The sequence below is a fragment of the Phyllostomus hastatus genome, unplaced genomic scaffold (genome assembly GCF_019186645.2).
Source record: "Phyllostomus hastatus isolate PE091 unplaced genomic scaffold, TTU_PhHast_1.1 phas_contig_113, whole genome shotgun sequence".
Classification (NCBI taxonomy): domain Eukaryota; kingdom Metazoa; phylum Chordata; class Mammalia; order Chiroptera; family Phyllostomidae; genus Phyllostomus; species Phyllostomus hastatus.
Genome location: NW_025333530.1, coordinates 4,808,600 through 4,834,616, shown reverse-complemented (window position 1 = coordinate 4,834,616; position 26,017 = coordinate 4,808,600). Strand labels below are relative to the sequence as shown.

General features: G+C 38.1%; 1 pseudogene; it reads right to left on the bottom strand.

The window, feature by feature from the left end:
- Positions 1-8,269: 8,269 nt before the first annotated feature.
- LOC123817521 lies at positions 8,270-9,511 on the bottom strand (annotated as a pseudogene).
- Between the last annotated feature and the right edge of the window lie 16,506 nt (positions 9,512-26,017).

The window sequence follows — 26,017 nt, the reverse complement described above, 5'->3', positions numbered from 1 at the left end:
TAAGAATTTGTGCTAGATAATCATTAAGATCCCTCAAAGCTCTGAAGTTTAAACAGAGGAAGGCTCTTTGCCAAACGTCACTCTAGGGCTACCCTTAACAAAATAATGTAATGATGACAGTTCCCAAAGTGGAGGTAGATGGACATGGGTTCAACTTCTGGCTCTACCACTCACTAACTTTGGGAAAATCATTACCTCAATGAGCCTCACTTTACTAAAATGTAGAATGCAACCAATGATTTTTTATAGGGATATTATAAGGATTAAAAAAATAATAAGATCCCTAGCACATACTTAGCATTCAATAAGCATAAGCTTTATTGAGCTTATTTTCCTTGCTTATTTATCCTGTAATGCTTAATACATAAAATAGACTATCAGTATCCTTTGACAGTAGACATACAAAAATCTGTTAGACTCAGAGGAGATCTGAATTATTCTCAGACTCCTGGACATCAGAGGACCCTTCAGTCACAGCACCAATAATCCACCATGATGGTAGCTTGTGGCATAAGTACTGGGACAATTTGTCACTACATTTGGCCCTCCTTATATTTCTTCTGAAATATTCAACATCCACCAAGATGAAGACATGACTTACCTTTTATCAGTTTTTCATGTGATATGAACCAAGGGCCAAGAGAAAGTTCCCAGTTAGAATATCTCCCCAACTGTCTTCATAATGTTTGAAATTTCACTATTGAAGACTTGCTTCTTGCTTCTCAAAAAATGTCCCTGCCATATTTTTTCTTTTAAACTCCATATTTTTTAGACAATAAGAAGTAAGATGTTAGGTATTGAGTAGACAGGGGCATTATAGGAATAAGAAGGTAATCAGAGCCCTGGCTGGCATAGCTCAGTGGATTGAGCACGGGCTGGGAACCAAAGTGTCCCAGGTTCGATTCTCAGCCAGGGTACATTCCTGGGTTGCAGGCCATAACCCCCAGCAACCGCACATTGATGTTTCTCTCTCTCTCTCTATCTCCCTCCTTTCCCTCTCTAAAAATAAATAAATAAAATATTTTTAAAAAGATATAATACATGTTTAAAAAAAAAGAAGGTAATCAGGAGAAACTAATAAACTCTAATGATAAACTTTTATTAACTTCACAGTTCTGACAATGCTATACCTGGATGGAGGTGTTGTATGTAGAAAGCATATCCCATGGGTGATATCCGTGGGAGGCGATGTGTTGCCAAAGGACCTTCCATGCACAATACTCTCCAATTTCCACCTGACTGGTTCCCAATGTCCAGGCTACATAGCTGTGGGCACCTGTACCTCCAAGTGCCTACCTGGCCTGCAGCTTCACAGAACTCGCATGGTTTTTTGTATGCCTGGTCTGGGCTCTGTGCTATGTTGACACAATGTATCCAACATCATTTACCTGGCCTCTCCAAATAAAGTGAGAGATGTCCAGGATGGCAGAGACTGGAGGCTGATGGCCCAGCAGAGAAGGCTAGGTACTCATCACAGGATTCTGAATGCCACCACTCATTAGCAAAGGCCAAGAGTTTCTCCACTGAAAGAGCATAGTTTACAACTCTAATCATTTATACATGGGCTCACTTTCCTTGAATAATTATAGATTATTATCCAGCTAATTACAGTACATGGTATTAAAAGACCTAGGATTCATTACTCCAATCTAGGAAATTACTTTTGCACGTGTTTAGAAAAGAAAAAGTGCTAAAAAAGAAGCTCAATTCTTGCCAGGGTGGTAGGCTGCAGTGGAGTCAAGCTCTCTTTTCAGCAAGAGACTGGCTTATATTGCTCATCCCCTACAGATGTTCTGATGCATGGATTTCAGACCGAGTCCCAAGTGACTTTTCTCATCAAGTAAGATTGCCAGATTTAGCAAATAAAACATAGGATGTCCAGTTAAATTTGAATTTTAGAGAAATGATAAATCATTTAGTGCAAGTATGTCCCAAATGTTGCATGGGGACATACTGATACTAAAAAATTATTCATTGTTTATGTGTCCTATATTTTATCTGACAACTCTAACCCCAGGGAGATTTAAAATAGCAAGTAATTCTGAGGAGAGACAGTAAAAGTGTAGGTTCAATGAATAGTATTCCAAAGTCAAAAACTGAGGAACCAAGTTTCATACAAAAATATGAATCTTTGATAGGAAAATGTTTCCTATGAGGAAAATGGCCATGGGAATTCTCAAATATGAGAATGTCAAAATGTCAAAATGACATTCAACTTGTAAAAATGGTGAGCTGTTCCATCCCTATGAGGATCTGATCTTTGTGGAGCGTCCATAAGTGTCTCCAGCTATCAAGAACCTTTTCAATAAATGTGAGACAAGAGGGAGAGGCAAAGGGAATATGGACAGCACTCTCCTGACATGGCCTACCCAACACATCCATCCCACCAGTTGACACACAATTCTCTTCAGGATGACACCCTGACTTACTTAAATAAATTAACCATTTCCAACTCCTTCACTGTCTTGGTTGAAACATAAATGTACATGCTGATGCTGATATAGATATACTGAGAGGGGTTAAGAAATAGAGAGGGGTAGAAAGGGCACTTTCTAATAATAAAGATAAAAGTATCAGTGCCTTATTTTTTACTACAATCACTTAAAACCACAAGTATAAAAAATAATGCTAACACATTTGAAGAGAAATATAGCATAAATACAGGCAAAACTGTATGACACTATCCATAAGCAGCAAAAAATTTCAAACAACACCAGTGTGAGCTATATGTAATCCAGCTAGTTCAAAGATCCCTTGATTCAACAAATTCTCATGGAGTGCCTACTAATGTACTAGACACTGTGCCAGGCACTCATATGTCAAATGTCTTCTTAAAGATATCTGTAAGCTCAAGGTTCAAGATAGGGGCATGCCAAATTCTTAGTCCCCTCTATCTCAGTTTTGCAGAATTCATTCAGTTTAGAGATTAGGTCACCTGTTAGCCTTGTCCCTTTTCCACCCTGAGTTTCAGCACAGACATAAAATGTCGCCGTTTTCCATTATTCTGTCTCTTTCTCTCTCACTCTCGCTCTACCTCCCACTCTCTCCCACTTCCCTCCTACCTACATACACATGCAATCCTAAAGAGAGACAGAGCTTTTATGTGTAGTGGAACTTTTTTTTTTATTGTTGTTCAAGTACACTTGTCTCCATTTGCACCCACCACAGCCCCCTGCCCCACCCATCCTTACCTCCCACCCTCAAACCTACCCTCTTTGGCTTTGTCCACATGTCCTTTATACATGTTCCTTGATGGGCCTTCCCCCATTTTCCCCCATTTGTAGCAGAACTTACTGAAGGTTTGTGAGAGTAACATAAAGGGCGTTTACCCCACCAAAACTCACAAACTGAAAATTGAATGTTACATATCCCTGTTCTGAACCACCAGGGCCTGCTATCACATTGCTCCTACCTTCTTGGCCTCCTCACTTCAACAATGTTCTCTTCATATCTAACAATAGGCTTTTTAAACCTTTTGTTACCTCCTACTAAACCATCACAACAGTGCCTTACTTTTGTTTAAGCACCTTATCAAAATATTTCCCTAACCAAACAGCCTTCTCTTTCAGAGAAATTCTGTTAGCAACCATTAAGATAATAATTTGTTTCAACTAGTTATATGTAATCATCAGAAATCTCTATTTTTCTCTGTTATTCTGGATGTATGAGTTGTCAGAATTCTATGACTTTCTAATAAAAGAAAATTTAAATGAAACCAACACTTTTTTTAGCAAGAAAAAAGGGTATATTTTATTTAGTTAAAGAAAATCTGAGAATCTTGATACTAAGTGTTGCTAATATATGTAATAGCTTAGAATAGTTTTATTTCATACTCTGACCAATAATAGATTAGCTACTTTATAGGGAGAAAATGCCAGTATAGGTAGCTAAAGTCTGGAGAGAATTACTATAAGCTAGATTTTTTTTAAGATTTTATTTATTTATTTCTATAGAGAGGGGAAGGGAGGGAGAAAGAGAGGGAGAGAAACAACAATATGTGGTTGCCTCTCAAGTGCCCCGCACTGGGGACCTGGCCTGCAACCTAGGCATGTGCCCTGACTGGGAATCGAACTGGCGACTCTTTGGTCCACAGTCCTGCGCTCAATCCACTGAACCACACCAGCCAGGGTATATAAGCTAGAATTTTTTAAGTATATTTTATTGATTATGTTATTACAGTTGTCCCATTTTTTCTTCCCTTTATTCTCCTCCACCCTATACCTCCTCACCATCATTCGCCCACTTTAATTCATGTTCATGGGTCATACATATAAGTTCTTTGACTTCTCCATTTCCCATACTATTTTTAATCTCACCCTATTTTGTACCTACCATTTGTGATCTTTATTCCCTGTAACTTTACCCCCATTATCTCCCCTCCCACTGATAACCCTCCATGTGCTATTTCTGTGAAGCTGTTCCTGTTCTAGCTGTTTGCCTAGTTCATTTTGTTTTTTAGGTTCAGTTGTTGATAATTGTGAGTTTGTTGTCATTTTACTGCTTCTATTTCTGATCTTCTTTTTCTTAGATAAATCCCTTTGACATTTCATATAATAAGGGCTTGGTGATGACGAACTCCTTTAACTTGACCTTATCTGGGAAGCACTTTATCTGCCCTTCCATTCTAAATGATAGCTTTGCTGGATAAAGTAATCTCCAATGCCTAACCCTACTGATTCCTCAGGTACCACATGAAGTTTAATCATGCTACCATTGCTACCAGTGCAGGTAAACCACACTTTTCTTGAAGTCAATTTTCCAGATCTATTCTGTATCCCATAGACTATATGTCTGGTTCACAATAGACACTCAATAAGTGTCTGACGAATTTAATTTAATGTAATACAACTTACATATGCGCCCTGAAGAGTGCAGAACAGATACGACAATCAGCCAACACTCAAGAAAAGCAGCTAGTTTATTAACAATTATTTGCCACCAGCTGTACTTAGTAGATTACTTTTCATGTTGTTTCTTATTTTTATCATTAAAATATAAAGTATAGAAGCAAAGTTGGGTAGGACATGTCTATACTCTAAGATTTCACATTTAAAGATGTGTCACTTAGACTGTCTCAAAAGGAAATAGAAAATAGAGGAGATCAAGCCAGTATTGGTTAGTTTTTTTTAATTGTCCATGCCTTATCAATGTATCAAAATTATTTCTATCTAATCATAATTGTCCTGGAATTTTTCCATCTTTCTTTATGGTTCTTTCTTGCCTTCATAGTATTAATTTGGCCTCTGAAACAATTTTTTTAAATGATGTTCTCATCAGAAGATTGTTTTACTAGTCTATACTGATGCTAAGAAATGGTCCTCCTAGAACCTTGCTATGGTCTGAAAATTTGTGTCCTCCAAAATTTGTTGAGATCCTAATCCCCAATGTGATGGTATTGGGAGGTGGGGCCTTTGGGAGGTGAGTAGGTCACAACCATAGAAGCCTCATAAATGGGATTACTACCTTTGTAAAAGAGAACCCAGAGAGCTCCCTTCCCCCTTCCCCCATGTGGGAAGGCAGAAGATGACCATCTATATGAACTAGGACAAGGTCCCTCTCTAGACACCGAATCCACTGGTGCCCTTATTTTGGACTCCCCAGCATCCAGAACTGCAAGAAATAATTTTCTGCTGTTTATGAACCACCTAGTCTATGGTACTTTTGTATAGCAGCCAAAAGACTATGACAAACCTTTAACTCCAACCAAGTCTCTAACCTATTAATTATTGTGAATCCACTTGACTTTATGCCAACCACTCCCACCCTCAGAGGTGGTCATTCCCCTCCCTTTGATCCCCAAATCTTTATGTATACTTTCATCCTAGCAGAATGAAATTATATTGTAACTGCTCATACTTAGTTTCTCTCACTGGGTTATAACCTTTCTGGGGGTAAACACAAAATCTTATTCATCTTTTAGCTCTAGCACCTGACACAATGCTTGAGAAAGGTGGTTTTAATTGACAAGTGCTTACTGATTAAGTCCCTTTCTTTCCCAGAAACTTTTGCAGAGATGTGAACTGTGGGATTACATTAGAAAGAATTAAATAAAACTTTTTAATCTCTGTTTAATGTCCATTGCATAAAAAAAACAACTTCTAGTACTCTGTAAATCTATTCAATTCTTACTTTCAAGTTAAAATTCATGATACTCAGTTCAGCATATGAATTGCTCAGTTTATGAGAATAAAGTAATTTTTTAACTTTTAGAATTTATCATGGTAAAATAAATGATTCAATGATAAGTATTCACCTAATCTATTCTTGGTCTGAGTTCTAAAATGAACAGTTCTCTCTAATAGATGAGTAGAGTTAGAGACATGAAAACAAAAAGGCTGACAGGGATCGGTCCCTGATCTACCCATTCATCATCATTATGGCAAAGCTAAACAGCCAAACGAGGAGCTCTTAATAAAGAATCTCATTAGGAACCCACCCTCTTCCAGAACCCAAAATATTTTGGAGGGGGATGAAATTCTTCATTGGGTGGGATGTTTTCCAGCATGTAGGATGCTATCACTTTTGGCACTGAACAGTAAATACACCCCTAGTCTCCATGACAAACAAAAATATGCCTCAGCATTTCCAAACACTAGTTGATGACAGCACTACCCCAGTAGAGAACTACTAGTAAGGTGTCATCAAATTCTACATAATCAACTGGCTACTGAGCAGAGTGGGAGCAGCACTGACCACCAGTACTGGGAGAGGGCAGGGGCAGCAACTCAGGGTTGAAAGAACTGCAACCCCATACTTCCACTGGAGAGAGGAGTTAACACCAAACCTACATAAATTCTTTTTTTCTTTTTTTAAGTATATTTTATTGATTATGCTATTACACTTTTTCCAACTTCCCCCTTTATCCCCCTCTTTCCTGCACCCCCCCAACCCTCCAGCATTCCTCCTTTTAGTTCATGCCCATGGGTTGCACATATAAGTTCTTTGATTTCTCTGTTTCCTATACTATTCTTAACCTCCCCACCTATTTTGTACCTACCAATTATACTTCTTATTCCCTGTACCTTCCCCCAAATTCTTCCCCTCCCCCTCCCCACTGAAAACCCTCCATGTGATGTCCATTTCTCTTCTCCTGTTCCTGTTCTAGTTGTTTGCTTAGTTTTTGTTTTGTTGTTTTTTTTTTCATAGATTCAGTTGTTGATAGTTGTGAGTTTGTTGTCATTTTACTGTTCACAGTTTTTTATCTTATTCTATTTCTTGGATAAATCCCTTTAACATCTTATATAATAAAGGCTTGGTGATGATGAACTCCTTTAACTTTATCTGGGAAGCACTTTATCTGCCTTTCCATTCTAAATGATAGCTTTGCTGGATAGAATAATCTTGGATATAGGTCCTTGCCTTTCAGGACTTTGAGTCAGCTTTCCAGCCACTTCTTAGTTCAAGTGAAGTTTATTTAGTACTGAAATTTTCTTTTGAGAAATCAGCTAGTAGCCTTATTCGAAATACTTTGTAGGTAACTCTCTCCTTTCCTCTTGCTGCTTTCAAGATTCTCTCCTTATCTTTGATCTTAAGTAATGTAATTATGATATGCCTTGGTGTGTTCCTCCTTGGGTCCAACTTCTTTGGGACTCTCTGAGCTTCCCGAACTTCTTGGAAGTCTATTTCCTTTGTCAGATTGGGAAACATCTCCTTCATTATTTTCAAATAAGTTTTCTATTTCTTGCTCTTCCTCTTCTTCTGGCACCCTTATTATTTTAATGTTGGAACATTAAAAGTTGTCCTGGAGGTTCCTAAGCCTCTCCTAATTTTTTTAAAATTCTTATTTCTTCATTCTGTTCTGGTTAAATGTTTCTTTCTTCCTTCTGCTCCATACTGTTGATATGAGTCCCAGTTTCCTTCCCATCACTCTTGGTTCCCTGTACATTTGGCTTTATTTCACTTTGGGTAGTCTTCATTTGTTCCTTCATTTTGTGACTGAGCTCAATCAGTTCTGTGAGCATCCTGATTACCAGTGTTTTGAACTGTGCATCTGATAGGTAGGCTATCTCTTCATCACTTAGTTGTATTTTTTCTGGAGCTTTAATCTGTTCTTTCATTTGGGCCATTTTTTTCTCTTTTGAACCTATGTAAATTCTTAAGCTTATTTTACATAATTTGTTTTTTATCAGGTCTCAGTGAAATATAATCATCATAAATGATATTTCATCACTGAAAAAGGCACAGTGAGGTTCATTTAGTTCAAGTATTGGAAATAAGATATTATAGCACATCGTTTCCTTTGAAATGTTCAACTTTGCTCTTGTAGTCATCACAGTTTTGACAAGAAGTTCATGGCTACATTTATGCATTTGACAGCCACCTTCCCTGGAGGACACCACTTTCTTCAGTATTAACAGCTTATAGGTTCTCTTTCTCCATATTTCTGATGACCTGTATTGAAATTCTCATGGCATATGGGGAACTTTGAATATGCGTTCAGCCCCATCCAAACTTCTTTCTTAAAACTACTACCATGAAAAACTTCAGTAACAAGTCCTTGGGCACATGTTTCTCCTGCTAACTTCTTTCCAAAATAAGCACCTCTGTTGCCTTGGCCAGGCCCATTATCTTCAGAAAAGTGTAAGAGGCACATCCTCCTGGACTTCAGCCTGGGTGACTAAAAGGAATATGGAATGTTGCCCTGTTGGAGGCATACACAGCATCTAATAGCCCAAGGACGGTGACAGAGAGCCCCACAGCTGGACCATTTACCACTGCAATCAGAAGCTTAGGAAAAATCTATTAAAACTGCCTAAAAAATCCCTCAGCAAAGTAGCACTTGTTTAGTTTTCTCCTCTACTCTACCAGGAGGAACATCAGTGAAGTTAGATCATTCCCACTCCAGTAATAATCACCATTTCCTGTTATAACAGTTATGGTTGAGTCATCCTTTCTTGCAGCTTTAGGTGCAAGCATGATTTCTTGCTACATCTGAGTGTTGATCACATTCTTTTTGGTGGGCCAATTTCCTTGGGCAGACTACCAACAGCATTCCATGCATCCCATTTGACCTTATTAATCAAGCCAAACACACCTGGGCATATTACAAGGACCTTCAGTGGACCCTGGAAAGCACTCAGACACCAGCGCTGACCAGAACCCAAAATATTTTATAGTAAGAGGAAGACTTACGCCAGGGCTATCAGGTAGAGGGGGACAGGAGAGTAGGACAATCTGCACTGTTTAAATACACCAATATTATCTCAAGCCATTTCTTAGTGGAGGAGAAAAATATTTAAGAATCTGGGAATAAATCCAGCAAAAGGTAGATATTAATTTAGCAGTTGGATTTGAAGATGGTTGGGAGAGAAATTTCTTTAAAGAGATACCCATATTCAAGGAAAAATTATAGTAGAAGATGAGTGAGAATTCTCAAAGTCATCAAGAGACCATTAAGAACTTAGTCTACTTTCAACATGATACATCCCTACCACTTCTTTGCCCATTTGAATCCTACCCACTCACCCAGGTCTAATCTTGCTTCCTCCATCTGATCCCCCACAAAATTCATCGGGTGTAATACAAAGAACAATAGTTTTAGATTCAGACAGTCCTGGGTTATTATCCCAGCTCTCCCACTCCACTTTAAAGTTATACTTTCTGAATCTGTGCATGTCACCCTGTATTTTTACACACCCCAATACAGTGCCAAGTATTCTTTTTATCAAATTTAGTGTTTGAACTTGATGCTCTTAGGACGCTCATCTACCTGTAAGTAAGGCTGACAAGTTTGTGTCTTTGAGTCCCCTACCTAAGTCTTAGTTTCCTCACCTGTTAATGGGAATAAGTATATCAAAGTTGTTTTGCTTATGTTTAAATGGGATAGCACATAAAAAATGCATAGCATATAGTAACTGCTTGGGAAAAACATACTAATTTGAAAAAATTATTTTTAGATTTCTTTTTTAAAAGATTTTATTTATTTATTTTTAGAGAGGGGAAGGGAGGGAGAAAGAGAGGGAGAGAAACCTCAATGTGTGGTTACCTCTCAAGTGGCCCCTACTGGGGACTTGGCCCGCAACCCAGGCATGTGCCCTGACTGGGAATCAAACCAGCAACCCTTTGGTTTGCAGGCTGGTGCTCATTCCACTGAACCACACCAGCCAGGGTGATTTCTAGATTTCTTGATTAGAAAACTGTGTTTCTCCTAGGAAGGATCTGTGAAACTTTCTATCTTGGTGATTTTGCTCTTTCTCAGATCCAAAGTTCCTCACAGATTTCATAGTCAAAATATTCTCTGGAAATTCTTTATCTGCTTGCCTCTGAGATTCCCCCATAGAATACAATGTGGGAGTAAAATTATTAACACAAAACAACTCTAGCTTATGCTCAAGAATTAAATTCTTCCATAAAGAATAAAAAAAAAGCATTTACATTGTTAAAGATATTAAACTGCTCTTTTTCTAAGTGGCTACCCAATAGCTGGAGGAACCTACCCTCTGCTTTGACTAAAGAGTGAGACAACAATATGAAAAACAGTGAAACTGCTTCATTACTAGTGTCTGAAGTTCATACATACCTGAGACCTTTGTGTTTCCTCCAGGTCATCCACCCAATGGTACCCATGTCAACCTTGTTTCCACTTCAATCATCAAACAGCAATTTTGTAAGTGTAGAGTTATTTCCAAAGGAACAAACTTAATTGCACGGTTCCTAATTTTTCTTAACACTTTACTTTGAAATGGGTTTAGGCTAATATATGAGTTGAAAATATAGTAGAGAATTTCAATATGTCCTTCACCCTGCTTCCCCTAATGTGGTAATCTCACATAACCACAGTACAATTATCAAAACTAAAAATTAACACTGGTATAATATTATAAACTGAACCATAGGCTTTGTTTAGATTTTTCACTAATTCCCCTTTTCTATCCTAGGATCCAATTCAGGATCTCATGATACATTTAGTTGTTATATCTCCTTAGTCTTCTTCAATTGGTGACTGTTCTTCAGTCTTTCATGACCTTGACATCTTGAAGAGTACTGTAACTGGTCAGGTATTTTGTAGAATGTCTCTGAATTTAGGTTTGTCTGATGGCCTCTCATGATAAAACTGTGTTTATCAATATTTGAGAATTGCATCATAGAGGGAATGGGTCTTTTTCATCCTAAAATAGAGTACATGATGCCCATATGGGTTTTTACTGGTGATATTAACTTTGATCATTTTGTTAAAATGGAGCATGCCCAGATTTCCTACTTGTGTAGAAAATGTATTCGTAATTAGTAAATATTTTCCATTTGTACTGAGTAAATATTATGCAAAAATATCTTTTTTTCTACTGATTTTAGTATTCATAAGTGGATTATCTCCAGCAATTATTAATATGGTATAAGTAGTAATTTTTATGTCCCTCATTCTTTCTACATCTATTAATTGGGGTTCACTTGTAAGTAAGAATGTCCCTTTATTTTTCACTCAATTATTTATATCAGTATATACTTATGAATATTTATTCTATTCTTTCAGCTTTAGTTCAACATTATTGTTACTTATTTTGCTGCCCAAATTGTTCCAGTTGTGACCATTACTAGTTCTATTAGACCAGCTCTTGTGTTCCTTTTAACATTTCCTCTTTTTTTTTTCTTTTTTTTTTCAGCATTTAATTTCTGGCACCACAAGATACTTCAGGCTCAATCACTTCTCTAAAAACACAGGCCACAATTTTTTCCTAATTTATTCAAATTAGTGGGTGAGCTGAATATTCTTACATTAACGGTCCTTGAAGAATGATCGCATTAGAGAAACCACTTACCCCTTCCAAACCTAATTGTTCCTTCCAGCTCAATCACATAGCAGTTTGTATCTACTTCTATCAGAATACATCTCAAATTGTATCAAAAAAGTTCATCTACCTTCACCTAGATTCCTCAAGGGCTGGGACTTTCATTATTTTATTCAAAAGATACTTCTGGGGAATTTGATATCCAGTAGAGATACAATGGTAAAAAAGATAGGCCCAGTCTCTGTTCACAACTCCCTGATACAACAACACCTGAAATATTGGTATACAATTTGAGTAAATGTTGAAAGAACTGTCAGCAAAGATGAGTACAGTGAGATGACTACTTACCCATATTTTAGCAAAAATGAAATCACTCCAGTGTATGGCTCAGATCCTTATTAACCACATTCAGAAAATAATATATTATCATCCATGAAAAACTACTATCTCCATCCCTTTTTCTATTACCATCTCTTAAGGATTTATTATCCATTGAGAAAATTGTTTGCTTAGTAAATAAGTGCTAAGTACAAAAAGACTATAATTCAAGGACTCCCTAAAGATGGCATTATTTTATGAGCTCTATTTAATGTTTCCTTGAGCCACCCTGACTTTCATTATTCAAGGAAACTAGAAAATGTCATGAGGAAGGTCAGTAATGTGCTATATCTATTCATGTTTCTGTATAATCTCTATGCTAGGTACAGACAAACTCAGTTTTTATACATTACAAACAGGACAGATTCAAAATTAAATAAGTAATGGTGAAGACTAACTTCCCCTCAACAGTACAACAAAACTTGTCTACTTCAGAAGAAAAATTTGGCACAGAAGTTACACAAAAAGCAAACAAGCAATTTTATGGATTTTTTCTGACAACCAAGTTACATAGATCACATCAGAGCAAACTACACCTTGTGGAAAGCAATATGCAAACTTTAAATATCACAGACTTCCAAACCCCTAATATTTTAGTCTTTATCACAAGACGGAATCTGACTTATAATGTCACCTTTCAATACTTCCAGGGTTCCTATATTTTAAAATCAGTCTTAAATTACATGTAGTTCTCCTAAGTCTAGTAGGGAAGAATAATATGCTAATTTATTAAATAAAATCCTAATTATACCTCAGTTCTCATGGATAAGTAAGTTTGTAAGGAACATGCTGCACCATCACCACAAAGTGATTATTTTGTTCTCCAGAAATAACATGTGTCAATTTTTATGAGGTTTCTCTACCTGTGATACAGATTTGCTTAAGGTAAAACTTCACACGGACAAATAAGCTATTCTCCAAGATAATGTAGAAGGTATTCAAAAAGTGTAGACCTAAGGTCAAAGGTACCAAAAATCTCCTTATGCACATGTTGAAAATCCATAATTCTAGGCTCTATTTCATATCTCAATGAATTCATATTTTATAAAAGGTGATTTCTTAGCATAAAAAATTTGACAACCACTGGAATATAAGCAAAGGTGAAAATCTAAGGACTTTCACCTTTATCTAAAATTTGTGTGAGGGTAGAGAGGAAAATAAATGATGTTTGTTGACAAATGGTTCAAAAAACTGAAGAACTTATTACTCATTTGTAAATGTAATAACAGCTTCTTCTGTGCATGATGGAATAACCAGATTCAGACTTATTCTTCTCCCATAAACAACTATAAACAGGACAAAATATATAGGACAATTGTCACACATTAGACAATGAGAAGAGCAGGATCACAGGCCTTGAGAGAAGGAAAACTCAGGTAAAACCCATATTCACCTTGGATTTCTTGCTGGGGCCACTTAGAAACAGAATCAGGTAGAGACGAAGTACTTAGCAGCTGTCTCACTGAATTAAGGAAGGAGACATCAGAGTGTTTCTGCTGAGGTGATTAGGTTTTGTGGACAAGGTACTAAAATTTAGAAGCTGTGCAAAGTAGGGGCCTCAGAACATTATGTAGAGGTCACCCTCAAGCCCTCAGCTAAACACTAGGCTGTATGTATGCAGAATGAAATTCCATAATGCTTAGCAGAGAGAGGCTCTTGGAAGTGTGAAGACTTAATGGAGACACCAAAGGTTTAAAAATGCCTGGATACACTGACTGAGCCCACACAGTGAAACTTGAGTACCTCAAACATTTATTTGGGCCCAAGAAAAGCCTTTCCTTGGATATAAAGACCAAACGCAAGAATAAGGGTACAGCCTAGGACTAAGGACAAAACAAAGATTAAACCCACCCTAAAGACAAAACCTAAAACCAAGCCTAACAGAATCAAGTTCTTCCAACAATTTGTCTGACAAAACAAAACTCAATATCCTTTTAAAAAAGATGATATAATCCAGAACCTTTTCAATAGATTATGTATGATGAACAGCATATAATTAAAAATACTACACATATAAAGTGACCCAGAACCAAGAGAAGTAGAAGTCAAAAGAAAATGACCCCAAGATAACAAAGATACTAGAATTAACAGACAAGAAGTATAAAACAGCCATGAAAAATATATGCAAGAATTTAAAGAAAGAGGCAAATAAGTTACAGATGGGGAATTTTAACAAAAAAATGTAGAAACTATTTTTCCACTTTTAGAAATAGAAAACAATATCTAACCAGCAAATGTAAAATAAACATTATTTTCACACATACATAGAATATTAACCATAATAAACTATATTGTATACTGTAAAGTGTCTCAGTAAATTTCAAAAGATTGTAATCTTACAGGATATACTCTCTTGTAGAGTGTACATTCACAACACAAATAAATTAGAAATCAATAACAAAAATATCAAATATTTATAAATTAAGCAACATATTTGTAAATAACACTTAAGTCAAAGAAGTAATCACAAGGAAAATTTTAAAATATTGTGAACCAAATGAATATCAAAATACAATATAACAAAATTTGCAGGATGCACCTAAATAATATTTATCAGGAGGAATATGTATGTAGGCTGAAATTCTTGTAGTAGTAAAAGAGAGAGCTTTAAAATTGATGACTTAAATTTAAACATTAAGTAAGTAGTTGGAATAATAAAGAGTAGAAATCAATGAAATGTGGGGGAGTTTTGCCTACAGAGACCCCATCTGCCACGGATGAGAATAAGTCTACCAAGACACAATCTGGGGAGGAAAGGTGGCCAATCTCTCAAAGGAGAAGTACCAGAAGCTTTTTCCTCAATGGACTTTTATTGGGTTCAGTTTACACAGGAATACAGGGTGTATACATAAAGCTCATCAATCATTGTCAGGCAATAATGACCAAACAATAGATAACATACAAATAATTATAAGGGCTTATTCTGAGTCAGGGTCAGTTAGCTGAAGGACTATAAAACCTTGGGAAACAAACTCATTTCCTGCTCAGACCCTTATCAGAAAGTTGAGGGCATTCTTAGCAAAGCAGGTTTCACAGGAGTTTACATATTCTTTCTTAGGCCTGATCACTCCAGGGAACCACTCATTCCTGCCCAGGGCTACACCACCCTTTGTCATTGTTTCAAGCTTAGGTGGAGCAAGGGAAGTAAGGCAGCCAAGAGATTAGGAGACTTCTTGCAGAATGAGGACTCAGGCTATGTCAAAGCTGAGGGTTGAGGGCCCATCACCTCCTTTCTCTATAGGCCCCCAAGTCCTTCCCTGAGAGCCTCCTCATGACCATGCCTCTCTTAGGTCGTCCCTCCCTTGAGGAATCTTAACCATCATTGGCTAACCAGTCAGGCTAAGGGCCAAGCAGGGTAAGGTAAAGGGGGCAGAGGCAGCACCCTTGCCAGGGAGGTAAGCTTTGTCTCCTTAGTGGCTTATGGTCCCAAGGTCTCTCACTTAGTCTTAGCCATGGGCGTTACAGCTTCTGAAACCAGGCAGGTGGTTCCCAACAATGAAATACATAAAAGGAAAACTGTAGAGAAAAATGTCAAAGCCAAAAATTCCTTTTTAAAAAGATTAATAAAATTGAAAATCTCCAGCAAGACTAATCAAGAGAAAAAAAAAAGGAAAGCACAAGTCATCAATTTGAGAATGAAAGAGAAACAGGAGCTGAAGATGCTCTGATCTGGGCCAGCAAGCTGTGGCCCCTGGGCCACGTCAGGCTCTACCTGTTTCTATACAGTTTGCAAGTTATGAATGGTTTTTACATTTTTAAATGGTTGTGTACCAGGGTGCAGCCAAGAGGGGGGGCCCAAATAGGAATTTGGAATGGGGTTCAGAACTCAAGGTGTTCAGGAAATATTAGGATGTCCTCACCACTTCCCCCATAGGTGCAGGTTGGGAAAACAGACAAATGGAGCAAGGGCATTGAGGGCTGTTTTGCATAGCAACAGCTTTGCAGCTAACCTCTGGCATGGTCATTTAACATATCTATAACCTTTAACTGGTTTCATAGATATGTTGAATAGCTATGGCCATGCTCTGAGCCAGGGAAATGGAAATAACTTCCCGCCCCCCAAGACATAACTGGGGTCCAGGTCCCCTGAATTACAATGCCTGCGTGAGAGCTTGGAGAAGATTGGCTCCATGACATGGTGCCACACCTGCCCAGACTCACTATGGCAGCCCAGTAAAGCTGGAAGGATATGAGAGTGCTGGCACGTGTAGCCAATTGTGGGAGGAGTCGGAAATGGGGCTGCAGAGGAAGATTGGGGTGGGGATTTAAACCCAGATGTGGCAGCCATGAGGAAGAGAACCACACACTTTTGGCAGAGAGAGGACGGCAGCCATGTGAGGGAGAGAACCACTCAGTCTTTAGCAGAGTGGGGACTCATGTGGCCATTGTACAGAGAGGACCACGCAGCTGTGGCAGTGCAGAGAATCATGTGGCTGTGGCAATAGAAAGAGCCACACGGCTGTGGCCATGTGAGAGAGCCACTTGGTCTTTAGCAGAGTGGGGACTCCCGCAGCCCTGTGAGAGAGAAGCACCATGCAGCTTTAGCAGAGAACCACCACTTGGTTTTAGCTGGAGATCCCGGAGACACAGCTGATGGTGCTGGGAACTGAGGGAGGCCTACCAACTGAGCACGGATTACTTGGAAGAACTTGGGCTGCCTGAGCCACGGACTTCTATTTTCCTGAGATACGGTACCCAAGACTGGGCAAAGGGGAGAAGGAAGGACTGTGTGTGTTTGTGGGTGTTTCAAGGGACTTTGGGATTTTGATGAGGACATTGGGTCACTACTTTAAGTCTGTATAGCATTAAATAAATATTTCCTTTCTTTTTCATGAATCTCTTACATTGAAAGATGTCCTTCCTATAAGGCGGTGGACATAAGGAACCTGGAGGGTTCCTTTCAATAATTGTATATTGGTATATCGACCTTGGCCTCCTTTGTGTGGGTATGTTCTGTAACAGTTGGAAAAATCAAAAATAAATAGTATTTCACGGTCCATAGAAATTATATGAAATTTAAATTTTAGTGCCCACAAATAGTTTTGAGCCATGGCCATTTATTGGTACATTTTCTATGGCTGCTTGCACATACAAGGGCAGATAAGAGTTCTTGTAACAGAGACTACATGGCTCTGAAAGTCTAAAACCATTTACCCTCCCACATATTTTATTTCTTCTTGCATCAGTTTTGGTGAGCTGTGTTTTTTAGGGATGTGTTTATTTCACCTAAATTGTTGAATTTATTGGCATAAAGTTTCCAGTAATATTTTGTTCTTATTCTTTTAATGTTTATAGTAGGGCTTGAAAACTTTTTCTGTAATGGGCCAGATAGCATATCTTTTATGCTTTCGGAGCCATGTAGTCCCTGTTACAAGAACTCAGCTCTGCAAGAGGGAAAAATGGAGACAACTGTACTTGAACAACAATAAAAAAAAAGAAAGAAAAAAGAAATTTGAGGCATAAAAGGAAGTAAATACATGTATTTGGTCTTTCATATCTATTCATTCTCTGGCTTTGATGTTCAAATGTAAAATATCAAGACCAGAAGTAAAGGATTTCTTGCTAAAAAAAAAGGTTAATTAGCATGTTTTTATTTCTCATAAAGTAAAAGTACATAAATTAAAAATGAAAAAAGAAATAAAATATGTGAATATCCATTAGACATTGAATTTGTGATTAAAACTTTCCACCAAAAGACTCCAAGTTAACTGGTTTCGTATACTAAACTTAATTTCAGATAGATTGCAGACCTAAATGTGGATGGTAAAATAAATAATAAAGATAACATAAGAGGATAATTGGGGTTAGAAAAGAGTTTTTAACCAGGATATTAAAAGTACCAATCATAAGAAATTATGCTAATAAACTGGGCTATATTCAAATTATGAAATTCTGTTCATATGAAGATTCCTTTAAGAGAATAAAAATGCAAGCCACAGATGGGAGAAAATATTTACAACACATATCACTGGCAAGATATTCACATCTAAAATGCAAAAAGAACTCATACAAATCAATAATAAAAAGGCAACACGAATTTTTTAAATGAGCAAAAGAATGGAACCATCACTTCACAAAACAGGAAAAGCCAGTAAGCATAGTAAAATTGCTTACCATTATTATTTATCAGGGAAATGCAAATTATTTTCTTCATTTTGCTTTAGTTTAAAGTATATTTTATTAATTATGCTATTACAGTTGTCCTATTTTTTTCTTTCCTCTGCCCTGCATTCCCTTCCCACCAGTGTTCCCCCACCTTAGTCCATGTCCCTAAATTCTTTGACTTCTCCATTTCCCATACTATTCTTAACCTCCCCCTGTCTATTTTCTACCTACCATTTATGCTTCTTATTCCCTGCACCTTTTCCCCCATTCTTCCACCTTCCCCTCTCTGCTGATAAGCCTGCATGTGATCTCCATTTCTATGATTCTGTTCCTGTTCTAGTTGTTTGCTTAGTTTTTGTTTTTGCTGGTTTGTTTTTTTTTTAGGTTCACTTGTTGATAGTTGTGAGTTTTTGTCATTTTAATGTTCATAGTTTTGATCTTAGTCTATTTCTTAGATAAGTCCCTTTAACATTTTATATAATGAGGGGTTGGTGATAATGAATTCCTTAATTTGACCTTAGCTGGGAAGCACTTTATCTGCCCTTCCATTCTAAATGATAGCTTTGCTGGATAGAGTAATCTTGGATGTAGGTCCTTGCCTTTCAGGACTTCAAATATTTCTTTCCAGCCCCTTCTTCCCTGTAAGATTTCTTATGAGAAATCAACTGTTAGTCTTATGGGAAATACTTTGTAATTCTCTCCTTTTCTCTTGCTGCTTTTAAGATTCTCTCCTTGTCTTTCATCTTGGCGAATGTAATTATGATGTGCCTTGGTGTGTGCTTCCTTGGATCAAACTTCTTTGGAAGCCTCTGAGCTTCCTGGACTTCCTGGAAGTCTATTTCCTTTGCCAAATTGGGGAAATTCTCCTTCATTATGTTTTCAAATAAGTTTTCAATTTGTTGCTATTCCTCTTCTTCCCCTGGCACCCTTATGATTTGAATGTTGGAACATTAGAAGTTGTCCTGGAGGTTCCTAAGCCTCTCCTCATTTTTTTGAATTCTTGTGTCTTCATTCTGTTCTAGTCAAATGTTTATTTCTTCCTTCTGCTTCCAATCATTGATTTGAGTCCCAGTTTCCTTCCCTTCACTGTTGGTTCCCTGTATATTTTTCTTTATTTTATTTTGCATACTTTTCACTTTTCCCTCTAGTTTGTGAGCATTTCTGTGAGCATCCTGATTACCAGTGTTTTGAACTCTGCATCTGATAGATTGGTTATCTGTTGCTTATTTCTTTTTCTGGAATTTTGATCTGTTCTTTCATTAGGGCCGTATTTCTTTGTCTCAGCACACCTGTTATGTGCTAAGGGGCAGAGCCTTAGGTATTCTCCAGAGTGGGGCAACCCAGTCACTGTACTGTGGCACTATATGTGAGGGATGGGTCAGAGAGGGAACAATGCCACTTGCTGGGCTGTCCGCCAGCTTTCAGTCACTTCTCCTTGCTACCCACAAGCAAATTGGGCCCTTCTGGTGCTGATTTCTGGGTGGGTGGGTTTGCGTATGTTCTAGAACCCCATGGACCTCTCAACAACCTCTTATGTGAGACTGAGAGTTTCTCCCATTGCTGCACCCCCATAGGATTTTTCAGCCAGAGGTTTTAAGGTTTTCTTTGACCACACTTGAACCCTGGGTTGTGCAGTCTATCTCACTCCCATTTTCCCTCCCAGTTTATTCACACACAAGTATGGGACCACCAGCTGCTGACTCACCCACTTGGTCCTCCAGTGGCAGCCTTGCCACAAGTTCTCTTCACCCTGCCTGCTCATCTCTGCCCCTCCTGCCAGTATGGATGAAAGTTTCTTCTCAAACTCCTTGGTTGTCAGACTTCCATACAGTTTGATTTTATGGCAGTTTTGATTGTGTTTTTTGTTGTTGTTGTTTTTACATATGTTGTTGTCTTTCTTTTGGCTGTGAGAGGAATCAAAGTGTATCTCACTACATCTTCAACCTGGCCAGAAGACGGAAATGAAAATTATAACCACAATAATAAACACCTGTTGTTTGCTGTTGTCTTTCTGGGAATAACAAGTATTCCTTATAATCAAATTTCCTTTATAAAACTATCTCTTCTCCATTCTCACCTATGTAGTTTAGGTGGGACTCAATTCAACCTTAACTCATGGGATAGAACTTGACTGACCCCAGACAATAACATACCTCATTTCCCCCCACCATGTTTAATATGAACATGAAACTGAATCAGAGCCAGAGAAACACGACACTGCAACTTGAAGCTGCAACTTCATAAAGGAACCTTTTTTCTTCAACTAGAACAGAAAGTGAAAATCTGAGATTTTGACTCTAGTCAAAAGAGGAGAGTCTAGAGCATCAAGGGAGAAGAGGGCTGATGTTGAAGGTGGCTAGGATGGGAGGGAGAAACAAATTCTCCTTGGTGCCACTAATAAGAAGGTGGATTGAATCTCACCTGAAGTTACATCTACCCATAATCTTTTCAAATAGTGTCAGCCAACAAATTTCCTTTACGACATAAGCCATTTTGAGTTGAATTTTCCATGACTGCAACATATAATCCTAATTGACTATTGTTATCATATTTTAGTACTTGCTAATACACCAGAGAATATCCTCAGTGTTTTACATGCATGATATCTCAACTTCAAAATTTTGAAATAGATATTATTACTTCCATTTTACAGATAAGTAAATCAAGATACAGAAATGCTGAGTGGTCAGAAAAGTGACACACAAACATACAGCTGGCTCTCCCTCCATAAACCCTCTGATTTAGGAAAACCCTGCCAAGCACTGAGCAGAAACTGCATCAGCATTTGAGTTACTTAAGCATGGGCTTGGAGAGCTAAGACTCACATAATTTCCTCCAACATAATGGTTAGGAGGAATCTACTAGCTTTTTATTATTATTTCAAAGGATAAAGTAATATCTTTAAAAAAATGAAATAAGGAGGGGGAAAAAAGCATTTGACATATTCTGAGGGAGTTCATTTTTTTCTGTCCTTTTAAACTCTTTAAGATAAAGTTAAAATTGCCCAGGGTACGAAGTCAACTAAAGTTGTTGTCCTGCTTTAGTATTTCAAGGACAGGCATGATCAACTCTGTGATCCACTTAATGTAAAGGACACAGACAGCAGAGATATAAATCACAGGTTTCTACTGGCTGCCTAACTGCAGTATAGGGAGGAAGAAGACCCCAGTGGGTGCACCATGTCCCAGCTTTGCCTCACTTCATTTGTTTACTTTTATCTGCAGTTTCTTCCAACCCTCCTCTTGGCCTTGCCCCTCTAAAACCCCCAAGTTACTTCCCAAGTGCTGATGTTCTGATAGCAGCAGGACAAACTATGCAAAAGCTGGTTCTATTATGAAGCAGAAAAAAAAAAAAGGTTGGTCAACTATCCTCTCTGATTCTGACAATAGCAAAGGAGATAGGATCTGATTGATTAATTAAAATAGGAAGCCTGGCAGCTTTTCAAAACAGATTGACATCATTGGAATTTTTAAAAAATATTTAATTATTTTTTACACATGGTAAAAATACTTTTACTGTAGAAAAATTTGAAAATATAAACAAAAAATAAGTAAAAACTGTAGACTCTTTTAATATCACTATTCAGAGATGAGTACTGTTATCGCCAAACATTTTCATATATGTATGATTTTCCTTACTTTTTAAAAACAATAACCAAAAAAAAAAACAATGGGAAAAATACAGTTTTGTAAGCTCCTTGTATTACTTGGTACCTTTCATATCAATGAATAGTCTTTACAATATGATAATAATGGCTAGGTGGTCTGTTATATAAGTACTATAATAATCCATTTAACTAACCCTGTTCTAATATTCAGATCATTTCCAAACTTTAAACCTGCCATGTTGAATATTTTATAGTATAATACCTTTACCCATGCCATATTATTCCCATTGGATAAATGTGTAGAAGTTAAATTTCTGTGTCAAAAATAAATCTTTCTAAGGGATACAGCATGTATTATTATTTATTTTCCTAAAAATTATATGAATTCACATTTACAGACTCAATCTTAAAGTCTTACCTCATAGTTCACCTAGTCACTTGATGCCTAAATATCTCTGGATATTTACATCAAGGGTCTTGTTCAATTGCCTTAATTCTTAATAAAGAGGAATTACTGTCTATAAACCTTTTCTTACTTAATTAATAAGCTTGATGATTAGAACCCACACACCAGGGACTTTATATTTCTTCTCCAGAAAATGGAAACCCACATTCATTGAATATATACATATTAGACACAATAGATTCTCAATAAATATTTTTTGGTGTTTGTTTTTTATTTATTTTTATTGTATCTTTTTCTGTTACCATTTATCCCCCTATACACACCCCTTTACTGGAAATGACATACATGATATTCCTTCTGGAAATGATATACAAGGGGAGACCTACATCTAAGTGGATGAATCAAATTCTCTCCTGGGAATTTGAAATTTATATGGGAGAAATCTAGGTCTCAGACTTGCACTGCATTAATTTCAGGGCTCCAGAGACATCCATCACATCCTGCCCTCCTACTGCTTGAGATCTCCAGAGTTGTCCTAATTTTTCAACTTCCTTCAGTCTCATGAAATACACCAGGAATCTTCTTCCAATCTCTCTCTCTCTCTCTCTCCCTCTCTCCCTCTCTCCCTCTCTCCCTCTCTCCCTCTCTCCCTCTCTCCCTCTCTCCCTCTCCCTCTCCCTCTCCCTCTCCCTCTCTCTCCCTCTCTCCCTCTCCCTCTCTCTCCCTCCCTCTCTCCCTCTCTCCCTCTCTCCCTCTCTCCCTCTCTCTCTCTCTCCCTCCCTCTCTCCCTCTCTCCCTCTCTCCCTCTCTCCCTCTCTCCCTCTCTCCCTCTCTCCCTCTCTCCCTCTCTCCCTCTCTCCCTCTCTCCCTCTCTCCCTCTCTCCCTCTCTCCCTCTCTCCCTCTCTCCCTCTCTCCCTCTCTCTCTCTCTCTCTCTCTCTCTCTCTCTCTCTCTCTCTCTCTCTCTCGGCTTAAGCAAGCCAGCATCTGTGTTTACTGCTTGTAGCCAACAAACCTGACATATTACCCAGAATCTGGACTTCTATATCATCACCAATGTATCTGTAGGTGATGGCAAGTCCTCAGGAAGAGAAAATTGACTCTACACAAAATATTTAGACCCCTGATATGCAGACTTGCTTCAGAAATAGGACCAGTTGCTGGTGGCAGACTGCTGATAGCAAGCTTACAGATGTCCTGTTACCAGAAATTCCATGAAAACGTGGGCATACAGTTACATAAATTTCAGACCTCTCAGAGGACTGTGCTTTCATTGTTCTTTCCCCATATGTCACAAAAGAACATTCTGTGTAGTTCTGGATATGTGGCAAGCTACAACAGTGGCTAAGGGAATTTTCCTACCAAAAAGCCTGGAAAAATGTTAAAATGTTTCTTTGAAACACCTGGAAAAAAGTTAAAATGTTTCTTTGAAACACTGCAGGTAGAGCTCCTACTTTCTGGAAGCTGATTATGAGAACTAGATATCCTTGAATAAACCTGAAAAAAGTGGAAAGCCTTGGGCTATTACTTTTTTATTAATGTTTTGTGATTTTTTAAAAATAGCTTCAGGTTTATGGAGAATGCAGTTGAAACCATTGGAAAGTGAAGATGGAAATCACATTTTTTTAAAATTTGCCTCATCTAACAGATCCATCTTATGCAACTTTAGCCTTCAAGTCATTTCTTGAATATATCCTTCCTTATCAGCATCCCCCAAGTCTGGAAATTAAGGCTTCAGCTTCTGCTCTCTAGCTTCTTCCCTTTCCAATCCACCACTCACAATTATGCCAAATCATCTTTCAAAAATGCTAATTTTACAAGCCTCTCCCTCTGGCCCTTAGAAAGCACTCAATAAACATGGCTTCTGTTTCTCCTCTCTATGAAGGCTGAGATCTTATAACCCTAATCAGCCCCATCTCTTCCTGACACACCAAGGTTTTTTGTAATCTGATGCCATCCTCCATGTCCAACCATCTGTCTTCCATGAAAGAATTCTGTGCCCCAATGAGGCACCCACCCCTCTGTGCCCCCCATTTATGCCTCTCTTTCTTTGTTTATGCTCCCTATTCATTTCTGCTTCCCCTCCACCCACTGTCCTGTCCTGCAAATCCTTTCAAATTCAGCTCAAGTTCATCAATCTCCAGCCTTCTTAATCACAACAATTTCACCATTTTCAGGAGTTTTCAGTGGGTACAAGTTTCCCAGGCCCCAAGCTTATACCTCTAGGAATGTAATTCTTTTTATTTTTCCATAATTAAATGTTATTTCTAGCTCAAGCCACTGTTTCAACTAGAGGTAGTAATTTAACCAGTCACATTTGGTTTTTCTTGCTCACATCAGAATTTTCTCAGACATTTCCAGATCTTCAGCTTTCTCTGTCTCTCAGGATTGCATCTAAATTTCAGGAAGGCTTACATAATGCTGAAGTTGAGGTATGAGTGAGGACAATCTGATCACCTTGGCATTGTCCACTTGTTCTTCCAGCACCTGCTACTGTATGCTCCCCCACTGACCCATGATCAGTCTTTCCCTACTTACTTCTACTGTGGGGTGTGAGTTCCCATGTGGTCCCTAGTTCTACAGACAAACCCAGCATCTTGTCTTTCTCTCTACAAAGCCTGCTCAGGCCTGCTGGTTTATACTCACAGCATCACCAAGATGGTAGAAAATCAAAGGAAGTTATCTCAGGTTTCTTTGTCTAGACATACCTCACAGCCATTTCTTGACAAATGCCCTCTTGCCCTGGAGGCAAGGGAACTCTGATAAGCTGAATGGCTTCCCAAGACTCCAAATGGGGAAGCAGGACCCAGATCCCCTCTGCTCTCAGACCCTGCAATTTGTATGGTGATTCTATCATCCTCACCCAGACAGAGGACAGACCAAGTACAAGGTACATTTCCCCTTACAGGTGCCCACAGCAGCTTCTCACTCTACTGCTCTTCTCCTTAATTTTCTTCTTCTCCCAGGGAGAATTTATCCCCTCTCATTTGGATAAACTGTCTTTGACAAAGTCTCAGTCTTCTAATTCAAAACTCTATGTCTGAGTCCTTCAGGGTTTTGACTTTTTAGATGGAAAAAACTTTTGTGTTTTGTCTTCTGGCTCTACCATGAGTTTTAGGTCTGCTACAGAACACAAAATCTGAATATTGACTCATCCCTTTCCTGAAGCTCTAAGCTCAGCCTGCCTTAGATAATATCCAAAATAAATAGAAGGGTTATGGTGTAGAGGGAAATATCAAAAACAAAAACATGAAATAAATTAAAGATTTCAGGGTAGAAAAGAAATGTCTGAAGCAAAATGAACATTGGTTGATATTAATTATCACCCCTACCACATTATTCAGGAACCCCCTTTTCACATTTTCACTTCTGTCCTTCTTTACCTGGCTAATTTCTATAAACCCTTTAGTTATCTGCCTAAATATCACTTCCTTTGAAAAGCTTTCTCCTGTTCCACCTACCCCCATTCTAATCCCAAAATCAGGTGAAGTGTTCATCCTATGTGTCCACAGGCAGAATTCAAGATGTCCCCCAGTAACCTTCTCCCACATATAATTCCCTCCCTGTGACTATGACAGGATGTTACTACTGTGACTGTGTTACACTGCATGGCAAGAGAGATATTGCCAATGTCACTAAAGTTAGTAATCAGTTGACTGTGACTTAACTAGAAGAGAGATATCCATGTGGGACTGAGCTAACCACGGGAGTCCTTTAAAGGCAGAGTTTCTTCTGGTTGGTTACAGAAAAGGAAGTAAGAAATTTGAATCATGAAGGAATTTTGATGTGCCATTGC